We start from the raw sequence: 22658 nt of genomic DNA, 5'->3' as shown, positions 1-22658 counted from the left end.
CTTCTACTCTCGATACTGCTAATGGTGCACTCAGACAGATATGGGATGCAGTTTAAATCCCGGCGGTCGGGATCCCAGCGTTCAGAATCCCGACCGCCGAAATCCCGACACTTTCTCCCTCCTGGGGTGTCCACTACACCCCTGGAGTGAGAATAAATTAGCGTGCCCAGCGTAGCGAGGCACCGGGCCCGCTGCGTGGCGAGCGCAGCGAGCCCACAAGGGGGGGCGATCCACGTCCCCTCCTTGTCGGGATTTCGGCGGTCGGGATTCCGGCGTCGGGATTTTGAACACCGGGATCCCGACCGCTAGGATTTCATACTGAATCCGACAGATATTGAGCATCTGCGCAGGCGCGTTTTATTGAAGGGCGGGGGGGGCGCTGGCCAACCCGCCTGCGAATGGATGATTATGTAAATCATACATTTGCAGCCGTGCGAGGGGGTGGGGGGTGGGCGGCCCTAACTGTGGGCGGCGTCTGATGGACTTGCAAGGCAGAACAAATTTGCAGCCTTGAGAGTAAATCAGAATAAGGCCCAGTATGCAGAAACCTTGTTCAGGACAATCTTTACATGGAGTAATGCAGCAGATAAATCCAGATGAGATGCCTATCTCCTTCACGAAATTAGCAACAGTCACCCTGGCGCTCAACTCAACTATGAGCCGTGCGGCAGCATCGTTGTCCTCTGTGATGGCAGGCGCAGGTCAGCCACAGCACCTCTCGTCTTCCAGGGGACATCTGGCACACCAAGATTCTGCAAGCCACTCAAACATGGTGGTTCGGGACGATGCTTCCTCTTGCAATGTATTCAAATATGGCATTCCAAATCTGGGCAAATTTATCACATTCCTTCTGCATTTAAGATTCGGATTGTGCTAAATATGACTTATCTTCATGCTATAGCTTATGCGTAGAGGATGTTATTATTGTTCTTTAATACAGTGACACAAGAGCTGGAGGAGATTAGTAAAAATGCAGATGTAACTTTTTCCTTTACTTAAAGCATGTAATACGCCAATAGCACACAGCAGTTGTGAAACACTAATAATAATAATAGGAATACTTTCAGAGAACATATCTGAGCAAACATGTTTATATCATGGCCCGGTTCATAGGAGGACTTGTTTGCTACAGTATATCTAGATTTCACAATTTTAGTACTCCCAGACATGCCAAAAAAAGAGAACCTGACCCTGGCTTTCCCCCAGATTGTTCTTTTGAGTTTGGTGGGAGGCTACAGGAATAAGCCCATTTAACAAAGAAAACACGTCTGGACTGGGAGCATTACAACACTTGGCTTCTGATGTATCAAACACTGCCTCTGTTTGTCATACAAGCAGATAAATAAATGCTCCCGATATTGATATGATATAACAAGTCTTCTGTAATATGCAGGGATCCTTTATCAAAACTGTAGAGCTGTATACGTATACACAATCACCATAGTGTTAATGTGCATATCGTTCAGTGTGTGCACACTGTATCATTAACGGTGCACGCACCCATGGATCATTAATTATAACCCCTTCTGTCTAAACATACAAGCTAAGAAGAAGCAGGTGCCTGCGATCAAAAAGTCTCCGCCCAGAAAGAAAGAATAAAGGCCCATTCTCAAAAACCGGAACATGGAAGAGTACTATCCATCTGCGCATACACACGGGGCAATTTTATCCCTATTTCTAAGCAATATGTCTGGATTGCTTAGAAATTTAGCATGGATCATGTGTATGCCCCCGAGAGAGGCGATGCGCGTTCCTGCACCTCACCATTGCCTGACAAGATCTAGTCAGATTGTGAGAGTTCTAAGCAGAGAACACTGGTTAACACAGATCACCCATACACACATTGGGATACGGTCACTAGGTCTGCAAGCATTAGGTCGAAATGCAGAAAGGCCAACATGCAGAAAGGTCGACAGGGTCATTAGGTCGAGACAAGCATTAGGTCGACATGGGGAAGGTCAACAGTCAAAAGATCGACATGGGGTTTTTCCCTTTTTTCTTAGCCGACATGTGCTGATTAGTTGGTACTTTGGGGTCTCTATGTACTAAGTCTTGGAGAGAGATAAAGTAAACGGAGATAAAGTAACAGCAACACAGCTTCTAACTGTCAGGTTACATGCAGTATTTGAAAAATGGCAGTTGGGAGCTGTTGGTACTTTTTTTTCCCTCCAAGCTTTGAGAAATAGCTCCTTATTTGTATTTCATCTGCACTAGTGAAGTTTTATTTTCTCCAAATACTGTTTTGAGGAGACATCTGTGTTTATATTATTATATGGTTATAAAATCAACTACAACCGTGGTTCATCAATGAAATAACATGTGGTTTACTGTCATTACCAGCCTGAGTTCACTATAACAGAACACGCATTGTGTCAGTGTCCATGAGAATATTACAGTGGGTGGTAGCTCATATACACCAGTCACATTAAATTGTATATGTCTGATTGTGTTTCTCCGAATCACTGCCATTTGTTTGGCAGCGAGTGAAACTACATCTCTTTCTCTCTCAGACATGCACAAACACAGAGGCAATCACAAGGTAGCAGACTAGCTTTCGAAGCATTTGCTTCAGCGGGCTTTCTAGTGATGTATGTGCTTCTTTGTTTCATACTTGTTATTTATATGTGTATAATTTGATTGCCAACTGTAAATGAATGTAGTACATGTTGCCACAGTGGTTTACAATATTTACAATAATAAGTACATAAGAATGTTTCCAGAGTTTCACAAAGGTGAGAAAGGCTTGAGGCCTCTGCAGTTAATGCTTACACAAGAGCTCATCCAATTGTGGTGCCACCTATAATATCTACATACTGTAGTCATTTTTTTTCCTGCACAGGTTTCGGATCATCTCTTTGTATTTCAAAACAGTGATTCTTATCCCTTAACACAGTGGTTCCCAAACTGTGAGTAGTGGCATGGGGGCCCATTCAGGCCTGCTCTGTGAGCAGTGAATTCATCCCCGTTTTCGATGATGGGGGAGGGCGCATGCGCGTAGTCGCTCATGTGAACCCGGAGGGAACACCTTTGGATAGTTTTACATGATCTGAGCGCCCACCTCCATTTTGGCCATCACCAAGCAGGATAAAAGTCCAGGCTTACTTTTACCTGTAATGATTTTTCTGTGGACTACAGTAACCCTGATTGCGATTGCTCTGTACCAGTGTTTTTGTGCATATACTTTAATCAAATGATGTACCCATATGCACACAAACACAGGTACCGAGCATTATCCTCCTATTAAAGATCTACACACAAATAATAGTTAAAATAAATATTATTCACAGAGGCTCAAATATTATTAAAAAAAAACTTCCATGCACCTCTTCCATGCATACCTTCCTTCAGCTGCATCACACTGAGTGACTTACTGAAGTCTGGGTATGCTCAATGCAGAGGATTTGCTTCTGCTGGGCTGCACAGGCAGCAGCCCATAGAAGCACTGTAGCTCTGGCGATTTGCACAGAATGGTTTCCTGCTGTAAAGCTATTGCCTGCATCACTCCATGTACTGGCAGCCCAAGTGGGGGAGGAGTGTTCAGTCTTCTGTATGATGGGCAGTAGCAGCTTCCAATAGGAAGCTACTACATGCTGAACTCCTCCCCACATGAGAGGAGGTCACACATGGAGCCTGGTGTTGTGACTCCTGGCAGTAAAAGACATGTGATCATGTGACACATGAGGACTGGGAGACACACAGACAGACAGCCAGCAGAGAGCTCCAGAGGTAGATCCCACAACCCCCCTCCCCCCGGTGGTAGAATGCTCACCCCTTCTTGCACGACCGCACCCGCAAACATGTGTGCACACTGGAGCTCTGATGCTGGGTGTCTGTTTTACACTGGAAACCTCCTGGTTTTCACTGGACGGGCTGCAGTCCTGCAGCCCAATATTAGAAGCCGCCACTGATGGGGATTCCCAGAATTTCCTGGTCATTCCCACAAAAACAGTGGGTGCACCCAGAAAAACACTGAGCATCCGCATGTGAACGCAGGCATGTCGAAGCCTGCTTGGGGCTGGCGGCTGACGTCACAGGAGTAAAAGTCGAACAAACCAATCAAATTATATAAAACTTCAGTGGTTCCACAACTCATAATACAGTACTGTAGATCATCAATCCAATCACTGCATACACCAGAAAAAAAAAAAAAGGAGATTGAAGGGGAGATGAATCTGGATAAAGGGCAGTCTAGAACTACCCTGGTGGTTTCACAAAGAAATAATGAATCTATTTTTAGCTTTGCTGAAAGTGTTTAACACAATATGAAAAGGATACTAAATAAATGGCTTGTCTTTCAGCCATAACCTGGGGCGAACCGGTTACAGGCAAATAAACAACTGGGATGAAATTAAACTTGAACTGTAAGCATTTATACATGGACGCGGGGGTGAGAAATAGCTCAGCATTGAGATTATTTGTATGTGTGGCAAATAAAGTGTTAAGGACTATGCTACTGTATCACCACAGATGGCGACTGCAGCACAAAAAAAAGGGTAAAAAAAAAAAATCAGAAGAAAAAAAAAATTAAATAAGAGCAATGATTGAGATGCCAGGAAACAAAGAGATTTCTCCTCTTGGCTGGAATGACTGTTGGCTCGTATCCACGCCCTCACGAGCACTCATCCAGGTCCCACATTAGGAGTCCAAGGCTGCATAGGAAAACACAAACTACCCTTCACTGCAAATCAGCCTGCTCCAACTAGGACAAGAGTTACAGGCTTTGTAAGGTAACCAGCAGCCGCTATCATAGCATCCAACTACGCTAGCTTTCTGTATATCCATGTATGTGTGCAAAATATTTAACCCACATCACTCAGCTAATAACATTGCAACTTTCTCTATATTGCCGTTTCTTTATAACTTCCTTCTGTTTCCTCTGCCTCTGTCCACAATCGCATCCAAGTAGTTAAAGATACAGTAGCGGTATGCGGTCACTGGATAGACAATGTGTAGTTCGACCACTAATGGTCGACATTGACTAGGTTGTAACTTTGAAATGGTCAGCATACCCATCGTGCATACACACTGAGCGACTTTCCCCCTGCCATGCAAAGCCGTCCTCAAAGCCGCTCATCTGCTTGTATTACCAGCAGATGAGCGGCTTTCCCGGCGATGATGCGGGAGCGCGCAGCAGCACTCACCGCTCATCGCCGGGCCGTACACTACACACTGGGCGGCTTTGAGCTGAAAGCCGCTCAAACTTGCTGTTATGAGCAGCTTTCAGCTCAAAGTCGCCCAGTGTGTATGGGCCTTAAGTGGGCACAGTGAGAATATAATAGTGTGCCAAATGCAACATGACCAAAGCATGGCAAGTGCAATGAGCTGTGGGATGCAGTACACTTATATGGTGTCCATGTTGTAACCCAACATAGACAATAAAAAAAACTCATGTCGTCCTTATTCATGTTGACCACGTCTACGTTGACCATAAGCGCGTGTCAACCTTTTATCAATTTCGACCATGGGTATGTTAACCATTTCAAGGTGTCGACCATTAGTGGTCAACCTTATGACTGTCAACCTAAACATTGTCTACCATTTATGCCGCATCCACAATAGCAAGGAGCGACTGTACAAATACAAAAGCAACGCATTCAATCAAAGTTGCAAGAGGGTACATAATAATAACAAGTCACCTGAAGGTGTGAGCTTCCTTTAAGAGGAAATCAGAGAATGCATTGGGACATGTCATGCAATGCTTATGGATAGCGACAACCTTAGCTCAGACACATGGTACCAATCTTAGACATCACATCCCAATTTACAAAATGTTCCCTATAAACAGAAAAGCGCACAGGCAATTAAGCCATTGAGGTAAACAACATCCTGTTGTACTAGGGGCCTGATTCAGACTTGACCACTAATGAAAGAACTCACAAATCAATTCATTATCGAAAGACTATGAATGCGTTCTGTTCTCATCGCGATTGCACGAGGGTGAATAGCAGCAGAAAATGCCTATGGATCGTAAACGCTGTGTAGACTTTGACTAACAGGAAGTGGCTGGACTTTGACTAACAGGAAGCCAGCGTTTGGGGGTGGAAGCCTGCCATTTTCTGGGAGTGGCCGAGAAAACGCAGATGTACCCAGGCATTTTTGAGGAAGGTTTATGATGTCCGTGATGACCAAATCCACCCGGTCTCATTTGGCTCACAAGATGGCAAACACTGTTTGGTTCAGGAATTGTGTATGGATTTGGGAGTGGATAGCGATTAGCGACCCATTTGCAATTCTCTCACAATTTTTCAAGGGCCGTTTTTCTTTCTGTCTGGGCAGCTTTCTCCTGCCAGCCCACTGCGAACTCTATAATTAGGGGTCATGTCTGAATCACGCCCTAGTAAAATTCTGTATAAATGGACACTGCAGTACAGAAGTAGAATTGGACCTGCCAGAGCCTCAGTTTTTGTTAAGGTGCATTGGTGTTCAGAGCACACAATCACATTAGCGGAGGAGCAGAAGATACTGTTACTGTAAATACATTACTGCGATGTAGCACAGCAGTGTGTGGCCATCCGACTCCCCTTGAGCATGACCTCCTGCTTGGACCTCCGAATCCCATCTGATGCCCATGGAACTGTACATCGGATCGGATGTCAAACACATACGATTTGGTTTTGTGTTTGATAACTTGGCCAGAATCGGGTCAAATCAGCCCAAATTGGACTAGTGTATGGGGGCCTTCTCTGAAAATAGAAGGGTTAAGTATGCTGCTGGTGGTAAGTGCTCCAGACTATAGGATACAGAAGTACTGTAGCAGATGGGGTAGAGGGAGATAAGAGGACAGCAGTAGCAGGCAGGAACACACTTGTCAGATTGCATTCAGACACATTGTTATTGCTAGCGGGAAGCTTGACAATTCTACATAATCCTCTATCCTAGCCACTGTAATTAGCTCCCTGTATGCCTTAAAAAAAAACGTAGACTTCATTGTAACCTAATAGAATACATTTGTCTATCTAAATGAAATCTGTACTAATAAAGTGGGATGTACTCTTTAAGGATTTGTGGGGGGTATTCCCGTCCCCACAAGTTAGTGCAGCTCTGCACTGCACCTTCAGTACTGCCAGACCCACTGATGGGGCTGCAAGAAAAACGTTTCCAAGCTGCAGGGTGGGGGGGGGGGGTCTAGCCCTGATGCCATCGCCAGTGTATACATGCCGTCGCAAGGGCAATTCCCTCCCTATCACATGGGACCAGTTAATTGAATTCCTATTGTCATAGGAATTTTCTGTGCACATAGACTTTACATTCCAGATATAGATGTCAAATTATTGGGTTTATTTCTCTACATACACAGACAGAGGTCATGGGTTCAATTCCTCGATGAATCTTGGCCATACACTTATATGATTTGGGCCCTTTCCAACCAAATTTGAAAGATGAGGCTGTGAAATCGGGTGAAAATCACATAAATCATATGTGCCTAACCTCCAATTCTGATCAAATGCGAGGTCCAGGACGCATCGAGACCGGAGATCACAAGTGCTGCACACATGAATTGTCGCATCCGCCAACACTTGCTGGTGGTCACAAACAATACAGTGTATGCTAAAGGACGGCATATGATGATGTAAAACTTACCAATTGCCATCCTACCCAGGCCAGCAAATGCCTGGGTAGGATGGCAGGCTGCATGCAATACCTCAAATTAGTGTATGAGGGCCTTAAGTGTCTACAAGTACATGTGTTTGGGGCAGACTAGATGGGCCAAGTGGTACTTCGCTGCCATCACATTCTATATTCACATGTTAAGTCTCTTGATTCAGAAAATTTTCTTTAAAATCAACTTAAGGTACAGCAGCAAATGGGTGGAAAGTATTGAATATTAGTAAATAAAATGTAAAAATTGTTCGGGTTTGTGGTAATGATGTAAAGGTGCGAGGAATTTTTTCCTTAATATCAATTGACCATGGTTTATATTCCACAGCCAGACTATGGGCCTTATTCTGGTTGGCTCAAATTTGCATGAAACTCTGGGTGCTCCCATGGTCTCTGCCCCCTAGAAATCACATAGGAGACCCACACTGAGAGGCCTCCAAGCCTCTAGTTATGCCACAGCTTGGCATTAGATCTATCTTTGGACAACAAAAGTACAAACACAGTACGTGCAGTACCAAAGGCTTCACATTGGTGGAGCTATCACCTTTTCCACTGCGCTAAGTGATTTATTAGCGTGCCTAAACCAAATAGTTTTAAAACTGGGATTTCATCCTTGGCATGCACAAAACAAATGCTACCCTCAAAGACCAATGAGTCTCAAATATCTTCAGTCTCCTGGAGCAATGTTTAGGACTTTTTCAATCAAAAGCTATTAGTATAGTTAAAGAAGGACTACTAACAGTACCCAGAATATCCCTGAATTCATCTGGGGGTCGAGCTTTCAACTTTGTTGCTCCAACTCTATGGAACTCTCTTCCTCGCACAGTGTGAGAAGCCCTCACTGTAGAATCCTTTAAAAGTACACTAAAGGCGTATCTATTTACTCAAGCATTTCACGGACATCTACGATTAAGCTTATTGTGTATTTTGAGCTGTAAAGACAATGGTAAAGCACTTTGAGTCCTATTGGGAGAAAAGCGCTATATAAATATCATTATTATTATTTAATTTAAAGAAAAAAAGAAAATGACATAACCATCCAGAAAGTCTTCCAGCAACTTCATAGATGCGTTAATGTTTCTCTCTTGTCCTCTCCCTCATACTCTTTGACTCCAGCTCCCTGAATGAATTTCAACTCTCTATTATCCAATGGGTGTGGGTTGTTAGGTCTACACCAACCAGGTCGACAGGCAGTAATGTCGACACGGGTCAATGTTGACATGGGGTTTTTCACCGTTTTTGTAACCAAATGTTGACACAGTCGACATGGACACAGTTTGAAGTGCACTGCTTCGCTCGCGATGCTTCGGGCACGGAGCCTCGATACGCTCGGCACACTATTTTATTCTCCGACCATGCCCTAGTGGATGGTAGGGCATGAAATACAGCCCGTTGCCACATGTCGGCTAAAAAAAACAGTGAGAAACCCCATGTCAACCTTTTGAATGTCGACCTAGCCCATGTCGACCTATTGCTTGTGGCGAGCTAATGACATGTCGACCTAATACTTGTATCGACCTAATGAGCTGTCGACCTAGACCCATGTCGACCCAATTCTTGTCGACCTAATTGGTGTAGACCTAATGACTTTATCCCTATCCAATGTACAAAGTAATTCCCTCACTTGGATACTCAATCTACTGGGAAATGTTGTATAAGATATGACAAATACTTCTTCCACCAGCACATATAGCAATGACATGGTGACTGAACACCCCCACCCATAACATATCTCAAATTTGGTAGCGACAACCTCCCAGTCTTCCCCCAGAGGATAAGAACATCATAACCCAGTGGTTCCCAAACACAGTCCTCAAGGCACCCCAACAGTCCAGGTTTTAGTATATCCATGCATACCCATAGATGACTTAATTAGTCCCTTAGACAATTTAATCTAACCATCTGTGCTGAAGTTGGGGTGCCTTGGGGACATTGGGGCAGAGTTACTACCCCGACGAAGTGATGTGCCCAGTACTTTATCACCGGCCAATCAGCCCCCAACTGTATTTTTTCAAACCCACTCTAACTTGACAGTTAGGAGCTGGTTGGCCGGTGATAAAGTACCAGCCACTGGATATACTAAAATAAGTATATTCTATTTCAAATACTAGGACATGCTAGATGTAAAAATTCTTTATAAAATACAGTAGTAGTATGTAAAATTCTACGACATTAAGACAACTACTTTAGTTACTTTTGGTAACAAGGTGTGATTCGGGCAACAAACCAGCATTAAGTATACTGTAGTTTTCCTGAGTAACCCACTTAACAGAACAAAGGACTGTTTTACAGCAGTAAATATATTAAGGTTTCGGGAAAACGGATTTGTCAGCCAAACTCTCTACTGATCTATTAGCTCCATCAGGCAGCAGCCAAAGACCCTGACCATCCAGGAAAACATTCAAACTAGTCAAGACCTGCCTTACGGGAAGAATGCCAGGAAGAGATCAACAGATGTGTGTGGGATAAGAACTCAGCAGTGACTTCTTGCCCTTTCCACCCAAACAGATACTTGTGCTCCCAGATACTCCTCTCACTAATCTCTTTTATGATTTGGCAAATGCAGACAAGGAAAACCCGTGGGAGAGATCACCTTGACTTGCCCTGATATTGCAATGAAAGCATTTATATTAATCACCTATCCCTCCACTAATATCACAGTACATTTAAATACTTTATTTATGCAAAACTGAAACACCTGTGTTTGCTAGATTTCAGATGTTTTGGGTCTAAATATACATATGTATACTCAGACTTGGACTGGCCTACAGGGGTACATGGGAAACCCCCGGTGGGCACCACTGTCCCACCCCCCGATTGTGCATTGAATTATACATTATACATATGTTATCGTATACTGCACATGATTATGGTGTATTCAATTTCTCTACAGTACATTGCTGTTGTTAATCTGGTACATTATCACGCATGCACTAATAGTTTGTATTATAAATATTTATCAAGAGGCCCAGACCATGCACACTGGTTCGCCAAGCATCTGTGGCAGCTGGCCACACCCCCTTTGGAGACTGGACACACCCCTTAACATGGACCCCTACCACTCAGAGATGTGCACACAGGCAGAGGCGTAGCTAGGGTGGAGCCAGCGGAGCGTGAGCTCCGGGCGCTGTAAGTTGACATGGCGCCGGAGCCACGCACCGCAAACTGCATCGCTGCCCTGCCCTGCTGTATACCGCTCGCCCGCTCACAGTCTTCTGAGTTTGTGGGCACTTCCTGCCGCAGCTGCTTCAGCGGCTCCTCAGTGCTGAAAAACTGTAGTGGAAGCAGCAGGCGGCAGAAGCGGCAGGCAAGTGCGGGTGTGTGTGTGCCTGTGTGAAGCTGTGAGCCGGCGCCATGGGGTTCGCAGGGACGCGGTGCAGCACAGTCAGTGGCCTGCTGTGCCGGGGCTGCAGGAGCCGGAGGCAGGATGTAACCAGGCTGCTCCATGGTTATGCATCCGGATGAAAGGTCGCTCTGTGGACCGGAGGGAGGAGGACAGTGGCACAATGCCTATGCAGTGTAGTTTTGTGAGGTGAGCAGCATGTGGATGTGCAGGGGCAGGGAGGGGATGTCTTTGCTTTGTGTTATTGAGGTGGGGTGTGTGCATGTATGCTGTGTGTATGCTTTGTATGTGTGTAAATATGTATGTGTGCAGGTATGCTATATGTATGTATGCATGCTATGTGTGTGCGTGTATAGGCTGTGTTCATGCACGTAAAATAAGCGTAATAGCCCAGTGTGTAATCCACCTTCTGGCGGCTATCGGCCTGCTACAAATGGGGGGCCCACTTGTATGACCAGCCCACTTAGGGATGGCCGGCTTGTATGCGGACTACGCAGGAGGGTAAGATGCCATAGTAATCAGCACGCTCACAGTCACCACTGAACCAATCAAACTATGTCAACATTCTAAAATGCCGACATTTCATCAATGATTACATAATGAATGTCAACAAATCACACAGATTCTTTATTCGGGGTCCCCCAGAGTATAAATGAATATGCTAGTGCTATATAAATCATATTTAATAAATAAATTGAACATTTGAATGTACTTGGGTACGTTACACTTTGTGAAAACCAGAGGAAAAAGCAAACTGTACACAAAGCTCACTGTGTACTGTAAGCCATAGTGAGGTCAGCTAAAATCTCTCCATTCTGTAACTGCTGCCCTGTTTTCCACTTCATCAAAAATCTCTAGGCCAGTTTTCACAGATACAGCTGCCCAAACTTTTTACACTGCATAACCAGGCACTGGGCAGCCGTAGCTTCATACAGTACACATTGTGGCACTGCAGTGCTCTATAAACCAAGCTCTTTGCAACAATGAGGCAGCCCGGACTAATGCTGCTAAACTACAGGAAGATAGAATTCTATCTGTGCAATGTTTAAGTGCAAATGAAAAATTTACACTGCACACTAAAGGCCCATACACACTGGGCGACTTTGAGCTGAAATCCGCCCAAAACAGCAAGTTGTACGGCCTGGCGATGAGCGCTGCTGCGCGCTCCCGCATCATCGCTGGGAAAGCCGCTCATCTGCTGGTATTACCCCTCCTCCCCCTAGCAACGCAACTGGACGTCCTTCCGGCTGCAGGAGGGAGGAGGCGGCACTGGGGACAGCCTGCTTAGCTGTCCTGGTGTGAGGGGAGGAGGAGGCATCCAGGAAGGTGACAGAGACCCCCGCACACCACATTACATGTATCGCGGGGGCCTGTCACCGCAGTGCGATGCTAGCCGCATATGTTAATACATATGCGCTACCATCACGGCGGCCGGGCGGTGATGTATATTAATACATCCCACCCCGAGTCCGGTAAATCCTTGCTGCAGTGACAATCTTTGGATACGACTTGAGATGTACGGGACCATGCATTGGATTGGAATCGTAATAAAATGACATACGATTTGACACACAATTTATTGGCCCAAAATCACGTAGACAAGGCCCAAATCATACTAGTTAGGGTGGCCGATCCCAGGATCGGGAGTCAGAGCGATCCCGGGATTTCGCCCTAAGATCACCATGATTTCAGGATTAGGCTGCATGCGCAGTCTAATGCTGGGCAGCATTCAATCCAGAAGCGCGGCACTGAAAAACGATGCCCAGGAATTGGCTTCCCTAGTACTAGTGTACGGGGTCCCTTTAGAGGTCTCTATCTAGGCCCTAATCCACCAGTTACACAGATAGCCCTAATGACTAATGTAAAGGCAGCAAAACTCTAATAGGCATTTTATTCAATTAGATTTATATATTACCGTTTATTATTTGTATATTTTATCTTGATCTAGATTTTAAAATACATTTTTTTTTAAATCTCTTAGAATCACCCACACAACCATCCACTGAGCATTCCTACTATTAGATGGCTACATTCCCTTAATATAATCACTGCAGACTTCATCCTGGCCATTTCCAGGCTGAATAGTTACAGTAGCCAAAGTCTGTTGTACACAGAAGTCATCAGCAATTCCGTTCAGTCTATTTGTATTATTAGGCTTCATTTATAAAGCACCCACAAGTTACAGAGTGCTGTATACTGTACTATTTACTAATTAGAAACATTGTTTCTGCAAATAAATAAGTTTACTGCACTCTATTATATAGTTAAAAAAACAAGCAATCCATCACTTGGTGGTGAGAATAGGAGACAGTGTACACTGCATGTCTCAGAATGCTGTCTGGAGGAGAGGCCAGGGAAGGAATGGCTCTAGCATTACAAGGCCCCGGTGGATGTATTCATTTCTAGATGAGATGCGTCTCTCCTCAGGGAACATGTACATTTAAGATAAGCTGTAAACATATCTATGTGACAACTGCCTCAACATTATTAACAACTCTCTTTTATATGATACAGTCAGAAAAAAAAAAAATACACAGCTGTTTAATGATGCTAAAGGCAGTATACGGAATCAGCGTCTATATACCCACCGGCATTACAGAGCATGGTTTTACTAACACGTATGAACACAGTGAAAGAAGGAATGAAATATACCGGCTCCAATTACCCCATACCCACTTTGGCATGCTGCATTCTCCTGTGTTCCTGCCAGTGGTATACGCACTTATTACACACAATGGGCCCTATTCAACATGGATTGGTCCCCAGCGTATTCGTGCCAGGTACCGATGGTGCGGCTCTGCGCATGTGTATGGGTGAATATACGCATGTGCAGGGCCGCAGTACAAACTCCTTTGGCGACTATCATAGTCGCCAAGGCGTTTGCGCGCGGGGGGGGGGGGATTCTGGGCAGTGGGCAGACAGTTGGGCTGGCACATTGGGACATCCTGCGTTTTCTGGGCATTCCCACAAAAAAAAGGTGGGTGCACCCAGAAGACCGCTGGGCGTCGCCATGCAAACGCAGGGGGGTAGAATCCTGACGTCACATGACGGCAGCACCCGCTCACTGTTTGGCCATCTCCAAGGGGTAGATAAAAGTCAGATCAGACTGACTTATCGGCGACAATCGAATGATTTCTCACCCGTATGCTCGCATGGAAATGGATGGGTCAGCGTACACATACACTCACATGCCAGGCAAACATTCTGAGGGCAAAGGGGGGCAGGCGTTCACTTGTCTGGCGGGTGGCGTTAAACCTCTCGGTAAGCAGCGAATTTACGATGCTTACAGAGCCAAGCTGAATCACCCCCAATATGTCAAAAACTATTTCCCTAATGCAGTGGGTAACCCGCTTACAGGCTTAGTGATATCCCTTTCACAAAGAGCTGAGATGGGTTATTGACAAGGCAGGAGGCGCGTCATGGCATCAGGCTCGACATGAAAGCTTCTCCTCAGGTCTTGCATTAGGTATCTCACCTGCGCCTGTGACCAAAGTTGCAGCCAGGGTTATTCCTACATTCTACCCAGGTCATCAGGCAATGTGAAAGGCAGGGCCAGGTCATGCCTAAAGTGCAGCCAATTGGCTAGCTCCTCGCATCCTGTATGAGTGATGGTAGCGTGAAGAGACAAGTATATCTGAAGCCGCGCCACTGTCAGCTGTGTGCGTCAGTGGCGGTCTCTATCTTGCATCCACCGAAACAATTTAATTGTTGCTTTGTTTGGGTATGAACAGATGCTGGCGCAGGCAAGTAAAGGCCCCCATACACTAGGCCAACTTGGCCTAAAGGTGAATGGTGTATGGGAACCTTGAACAGTTCTCTTCACTGATCTATTGGGTGTGGCAATGAACATCGGCATGTGATTGGTCAGGAGCCACAGAAAGGTTATTCATTTTCATGTCAATGCTTATTGTAACATGGGGGCAATGCAATTGGTTTTGCGCGCCAGATCACCTGTCTAAAATGGCCAGAGATTAGAAGATGCTGTTCAATTGATTACACACAAGTGTCAGATTTAGTCACATAAAAGGGCTAAACCCAACCAGATGCAAAAAGTAAACCCGTCAAAGGTATACTTCTGTAGCCGCTCATCCTCGCCTTGCAGTGCAGCCCATTCTGCAACACGACTCCCCCCCTCCCTTCCCACTGCCTCACCAAATCCTACTGCTGGACGTCTAACTAGCCCTTATCCAGCCAGAAGTGGTGCCGCACAATCAGGTGGTGGAAAATAGGTGGTGTACCTGTATCTCAAACAGTGATCAATGCTATATACTCACTGGCAATGGTGGAACATTTGTAAGAGCACCATATACCACCCAATACGCCAAAATGTAACAAAAGGGGACAAATAAAACTCAGCGGAGGCAATTTGTACCAAATACCCTGGAGTGGCTTATCACTATTAAAGCCGCTGTGAGAATGTGCACCAGTCTACTCCAGAAGACGGTATCCTTATTCCAATCCTGCTATGCTATACACAGACACACAATAGTATATAAGAAACATATGCCATTGCATAGCTGCAGAAGGAATAACCAGAGAGGGAAAACGACAAGGGGGAAAGGGAGGGATCCTGCAAAGAAGATGAAAAGAAACCTGGTGTAACCGGTGCGTACAAAAGATGTCTTTAATAACCTGTGGTTTTAGTGATGTCAGCAACGGCATGTACTCCCCAGAGAATTGTGTAGCTTAGGGCACATATGGAATTAAATACAGTATCTGGCAGTGTATAAAACATATCACAGCAAGGCACATTCTAATGTGACATCTAACTTATCTGACATTTTCTCCAGAATAAAAGTTGCGCAGAACTCTGTAGATCTTCAAACAGTGCATTAGATTATAAAGCTCCTCCATAAAAGGGAGATAATGGGAAATGAGATCATATTAATGACCTCCGGTTGCTGCCTTGCTTATAATTGTAGCTCTGTCCTAGAGTATGCACATGGCTGAAGTGACCGGACAGATCAAAGCTTCACGTTGGCGCAAGGTTTACGAGCTCTGCGAGGGCTTCGGTTTCCTGGCAACTGCCTGAACAGCACAATTGTTCTATTAAGTGCATAGTCCAGCAAAGGACTTTAGGGACATCATTTTTTTCTTAGTTTCAGTAAAAAGGTTGTAATTTATATTTCTACACTATTTTTAACTGCTTTATAATAGATCATTGTAGCCTATTCCTACTTTAGTATATGATTATGTAGTACTGCACTCATATTGAATTAATTCTAGTTACCTCAGTACTAGTAACAAATATTCAGGACTTCTATTTTACAGTAAATGTTATAATGCCAATCAAAGAAATTCACTCATAGCATGAGCATTGAGACACATCCACCCATTGTACATATTCTGATATGTTAGCACTGGAACAACTGTGTAAAAGGTGGAAACTGACCAAGTTACTCACCTGGAAACGTATGCTGCTTTCACACCGCAAAACCTGCTTAGACCCGGTATTTAAAACGTTTCTGAAAACGGGTCAAAGCAGGTTTTTATGCCCCTTTCAGACAGCACATTTACCAGGTCTAAACAGGTTTTATGGTGGCATTTCCCCCCCTTAGGCATCCTCCCTCCCCCCGCGCCCCTGAGGCTTCTTATCATTTCTTCCTCCCTACCTGGGCAAGGCAGGGAAGGGATCCGGGCAGCAGGGTCAGGTCGGCAGCGCTGGCGGACAGGGATCCCTGCGGACCCAGGGACCCCTGCCCGCTAGCCTCAAGGTCAATTATTAGGGTTTCTGCTTGTTCTTCTGCCATACACAAGCGTTGCTCAAGTACAGTGAATGTCTCAGGAGCAGTATGATGTATACCCCCTACCCACCAACACAATACCCCCAAGGCACAATTAAGCCTTGGGGGTGCCCGGAATACTTAAGTCAGGGCTTCCCCAATGGAAGTTGGTGGTGGTGAGTTATATTATATTATGTATACATCTCCAAACATGACCCCTTTTTTTAGTTCCAGCTCATGAAACCTGATACTCTTGTCTCTCTGCCTGCAATCCATAATGTCCTGCTGCTGCATAAGAGGGACAGCGAGTGATGTCAGTGCACTGAGTCAAAAGGGGCCCGGGGTCCAATAGTGTTCATTCTAGCACCCTGCATCTTTCAAAACCCTTGCAGTTCCTCTTTTCTAGAGTGTCACTCTTTGCTGTGGTGCTTCTAGTACAGGCCTGGTCTACATATGCGAGCTAAAATACTGACCACACTGTGCTAGAAATGCCACAGCAGAGAGTGGCACCCCAGACAGTTAAAAGGAACTGCACAGGTTTTGAAAGTTTGCTGTATGTCAGGTGCTCAGATTAATAGATGCAGATCCTCTTTGCTCACTATGGTGTATGACAACTGGTGCAAATTAGATGCTCTACCATGAAAGAAGTTCCCACGATCGAGAGCAATTCTCCAAATTCCATTAATAGCGCACAAAGTATTTAGGATTATACCAATATCATATTACAGGCGGCAATTCACCGCACAGTAAAAAAGGACTTTATAGGTGATTTTTATCATGCAGTAAATGACCCATTATTGGCAATAACACAGGGGATCCAGGATCAGTTTCTGTACCCATGTGCTACTGATCAAATAATTGGTCTCCTGGGACTGCTTATCAGACTCAGCTTTGAGTGCCCTGTAGTGACAGTATACTGGGCCTACACACGGGGAGATGTATTCAGCGCTGTGTGCCAGTGTCAGTGTTCTCTGGCAATTAACTAGATTTATCCAGTATGCTGGATATTAATCACCTGGTTATAGCTCCGCTCAGGACCTTGCGTCGGTATCGCTATGCCCCCTACACATGGAGTCAATGTATGGGCATTTTATAAGCGATCTAGTGAGAGCACTTAGAAAATGCCCTGGAATCGCCCTGTGTAGGCCCCATTAGATACCCCTGGGGAATCCATAAGCTGCAATCATTTATTGGAGTTAATAGTGTACCGCCTTTAGTATTTGTTTGTGGGAAACGGTAGAAAGCAGCGGTTTTAGCTTAATGATGTATGGCATAAGTCACTATTATGGGACTTTTATCTTTAGCCAAACTTGGTTATTTGGGCCAGTTATAGGAGAAATGTATATGGTTAGGAATTGCTAGTGGGGCCTAACCCTAGTACTCATGCCACATATTGGTACTAATGACAAAAAAAGAAAAAATAAAGCCTGGGAGCAGCATAGCACCTCGGCAAGTGCTGGGCATGCCACCAAGTGCGACAAAAATGACACCAAGCCCACACCCGAGCTGTCCATGCTCCCTTTCCAGATGTGCACAGAAGTGCCCAATTTCCCAACTGGCGCTCTGCCTGCTGTGCACTCTAGAGTGAACACTATCCACCAGAAACATCAACTGCATATTGCCCGATTTACAACCACAGCATACTTGCCTACCTGACCCTCTCCATGTGGGAGAAAATCCTCTGTTTCTGGACTTCCCTGGTAATGTATGATTGCCATCACCTGTGGTGTTAAGCTGCCCATACACGGCCCGATGCCGGGCTGTGCGTTCCTTGCTTTGAGGTAGGTGCGCGCTCCCGCGGCACCTCATCGCACAGTACAGAAATTATGTGCTTGCACATACTTTTTGTACTTAGTTCTCATCACATTGCATCGCATTGCATGCACATGCAATGCAATGTGATGTGATCTGTGCTATTTAAGCCCACAACACACGCCCGTATCGGGCCGTGTATGGGCAGCTATACACCTTTATTATCAATTACCTAGCTCCCCACAGGTGATGGCAATCATACATTACCAGGGAAGTCCAGGAACAGAGCATTGTGTCCATCCTGAAGAGGGTCATGTTGGGAGGCATGACAGTATTACTGGACATCGGAGTGCCATTGTGAGCAATAGAGTTCCTATATTAAGAACACTCCATGAGGGAACATCTTAAAAGGCACACTGGAAAACAGAGAAGCATGACACAGAGACTAAACACACATATAGGACTTCCAGTCACAGATGGACTGAATTAACATTTGCAGCTGCACAGTGATCCCTTTCATCTTTGACTAATGTGAGGAAAACTCTGTACTGCAGCACATCAATGATAGCCCCAGTCATCTGCTGATGCATGCTTAGCTCACATAAAGATTACAACATATAGCCATAGAACCAAGGCCATAGCCATAACTTTGTGGGCACCTGTCCCAATGCTTTAAATATTTTTTCTAAAACACACATTTCTCTCTGCACCAGTTGTAAACTCTATTCCCCATAATCAGTGGCAGATTTTACTTAAGAGCTGCAGGATTGCAGCCTCCCCAGTAATATCAGCCACCTTCTCTCTGTCAATCAAGCTAGATGCAGCCCATGAGACTGCATTGGCTTCACTGTGACTTGCAGTGACTTCCTAATGGAAGGCAGTCCCACTGGGAGGTGTTATCTCCCTCTGGGACTATAAGTGTCGGTTCCAATAAGCAGAGAGCTGGCATCCTGTAGAAAGCCACTCTTTTTCTTACCATACAGCCCGTCAGCTCCTAGGGGCTGCAGCCCATGCCTGCGCAGTACTTATTCCCGTTACTGCGCATGCGGCAGGCCCGGTACCTGTCAACTGCATTATACAGGCACCGGGACCTTGGTCAGCAGGGGAACACGTCGGCAGAGACTCCTATGCTAGGGTGACCAGCTCATCCCTTTAATCCGGGACACATATTAATTACACAGGTTCTGTGGCAGTTTAAAACCAGGTGAAAGCCAGCCACAGAACCTGTGTAATTAATGTGTGTCCCGGATTAAAGGGATGAGTTGGTCACCCTATCCTACGCTCAGGTAAAAGCCGCCACTGTCAAAAATCTAGTTTATTTTTGAGAACCACGGTAGTGCCTTAGATTATATTATGTCACATTACAGTGTTGCCCCCAGTTCATGTTATGCCACACTATAGTGCATCCACTTCATATTATGCTACATTGCAGTACTGCCCTCAGCTCATATCATACCATATTACTATGCCCCAAGCTCATTATCATGCCGCATTACAGTGCCCCTAGCTCATTATGCCACATTACAGTGCTCCTAGATCATATTACACCACATTATGATGCCCCACCAAAAAACATCTGTAAGGACCACTATGTGCCACCCAATGGTGAAAATGTATATAACACATGTAACGGACAGGGAGGTGGGTTCTTTTTAGCTCTGGGCTCAAAGCAGCTGCACTCTCTGCACCTACAGTAGCTATGCCTTGCATATGACCAGAATAGAATGGAATATTCGCTACAGAACTATACAAGAAATATACAGTGTACATTTTAGAAGTAAACTGGAACTATGATTTTCCTCAAAAGCAGAGGTTCGTAACTGAAACCCTCAAGTTCCCCCAACAAGTTGTGTTTGAGGATTTCTGTCTGCGGAAGCTGTCACATGTACATGATGAAAGAAATCCACAAAACATGACCTGTGGTGGTACTTCAGGGTTGGCGGCTCAGAACCACTGTTTTAAAGGATGATTGTGAGAGTAGCCTATAAATTCAGTGTGTTTCACTAAATTCCAAAGCAAACATCAGCTGTAACCATTGTTAAGATATTGGTTGTTATACTGCGCTTCCCTCTGGTAATGTGGTTCGGCGCTGCTTTGCCTCAGGGGTGTCCCGTATCCCCTGTGGGTCATAAATGTATAAATGCATGTATTATGAATATTGACACACATTATTATAAATAAAGCACTTTTGTACCCAATATTGCCAATCCTCTTCATTTAATACACACATAGGCAGCGCTTGAGCCATTCTCCTTCCTTTACATTTGTAACCATTGTTAGCTAGAAGATGACAGGTAGCTTAGATGTCAACCAAGGTCTCGACCTTAGTGTATTCCTAAGATAATAATGACAGGCACTGAACATGGTAAGCGAACAGGGCAGAAAAGGCCACAGTAATGCTGGGTACACACCAGGTCGACAAGGGTCCGATCCCATCCATCTAGATCCAATTCCGACCGATTGGGTGTAGATTGTGTGGTGATTGGGCCCTTTTCTGTCCTGGTGTGGACGGAGACCGATCCGATGCGCAGTCCCGTGGGTCGGTCGTTATTCAGATCCTACCTGCAGCAGGTAGGATCTGGAATCGACCATACTCCCGGGTGCGGGTCGCCATCGGATCGGACCCGCTCACGGTGCACATCGTGAGCGGGTCGGAAGAAACACTGACGACCCGCTCACATCGTGCATCTTGAGCGGGTCGTCCTGGTGTGTACCCCACATAGCTCATTAGGTCCTGTGCTTTGGTCAGATTAGTGAAAGCCAGAATAATAAAAGTCAGGATTGTAAAAGGAGTTCCCCCGCAGTATTTTATATCAAATGACCCTTAGCATGGTACATGATAGTACTACATAGAGACACATACAGTAACTGAGACAGGATTTATGGTGTCACATCCCAGCACCCACTAGTGGTCAAAAACAGCCCATCACTTAGAACGGTCCAGAAGAACATTCATTTATAAGGTTTGGTTTGTTTTGTTGGAAGAAATCAGTTACACCTAACAGTCTGTTACCTATATTTGCAGACAGAAGCTACTTATATGAAGATCAGCTATCATAATAATACATTTACTAAAGTTTTGAAAGCCTTAATAAAATCTGGTCAAGGGCATTGTACCGCACAAGTGGACAGCAGATGGCACTATCCAGTATCACATACAGGAGAATTCCCAGAAAGTCTAGTGGGGTAAATGCTGATTCAAGCGCCACATCACACACAGGAATCAGTTTTCCAAAGACAAGCTCTGCACTGCCATATAGGAAAACCTAGACCAGTGGTAGCCAACTCCAGTCCTCGAGAGCTACCAACAGTGCACATTTACCAGCTCACCTCGCAGGTACACAGGTGCACTCATTACTGACTGACACATTTTAATAGATCCACAGGTGGAGCTAATTACTTCACTTGTGATTCTGTGAGGAGACAGGGAAAATGTTAACTGTCGGTAGCTCTCGAGGACTGGAATTGGCTATCTCTGACAGAGACTGTGTACTCCTGTTTGCAAACAGCTGGGGGTTATAACCATTAAATAAATAGGAGGTTGGAACTGGACACAAAAAAGCACTATAACAGCAACAAGTTGGAACCCCACCATTGTAAAAAAAAAAAAAATAGAACCATATCATAAACACATTCAAAAAGTATATACTATACAATTTGTGGCATTTTATAAAAAAGGATAATCTTGAATAGTTTTGATGTAAATGTCAATGTATTGATCTGCATTAAAGGGAAAGGTCACTGGCACAAATCAAATCAGAAGCAGCAAGCTAAAGAACTAGACAGAGACAGATGGAACTTTTACTTATAATACCACCCTTACCAAGCCCTTATCTGCAATAGGTGACAGTCCAACATGTAGCGGCTGCCCCTCTACATATATTACTGGCCCCCAATCACAAGACACAATGCCAGCTCTGCTGCTGGGGACACCATGCCAAGTCAGAGTCAGCTCAAGTCTGCAATTAGGAGGATTAGTTTGTAGCACATTGGCAGGCTCGCCCATCCTTCTCCAATCCCCTGATGGCAATCTCACTTCAAGTTACAAAGCTATGCAGCCCCTTGCCCCCGTGTGCCATGCTGCGTAGCCCCATGCCTGCTATGTGTGCCATGCCAGTGTATAAGCAACCTATGGAAGTGCAATCATGAAAGGTAACAATGCAAAAGTAATACATGACATGCTGAAGTTATGCCATCAACTTATCAAGAGAAGCATTGTGCACAAAGGCAGCATACAGTGA

The 22658-nt window shown here is 45.0% G+C and overlaps 1 protein-coding gene across 2 annotated transcripts in view; it reads right to left on the bottom strand.

Annotated features, from left to right (window-relative positions):
- Window positions 1-22658, bottom strand: part of SH3PXD2B (SH3 and PX domains 2B) — a 126525-nt gene that overhangs the window by 103341 nt on the left and 526 nt on the right. The window lies entirely within an intron of this gene.

Source organism: Crinia signifera, chromosome 4 (assembly GCF_055691185.1).
Source record: "Crinia signifera chromosome 4, ASM5569118v1, whole genome shotgun sequence".
NCBI classification, from domain to species: domain Eukaryota; kingdom Metazoa; phylum Chordata; class Amphibia; order Anura; family Myobatrachidae; genus Crinia; species Crinia signifera.
This window is presented reverse-complemented; position numbering and strand designations above follow the sequence as displayed.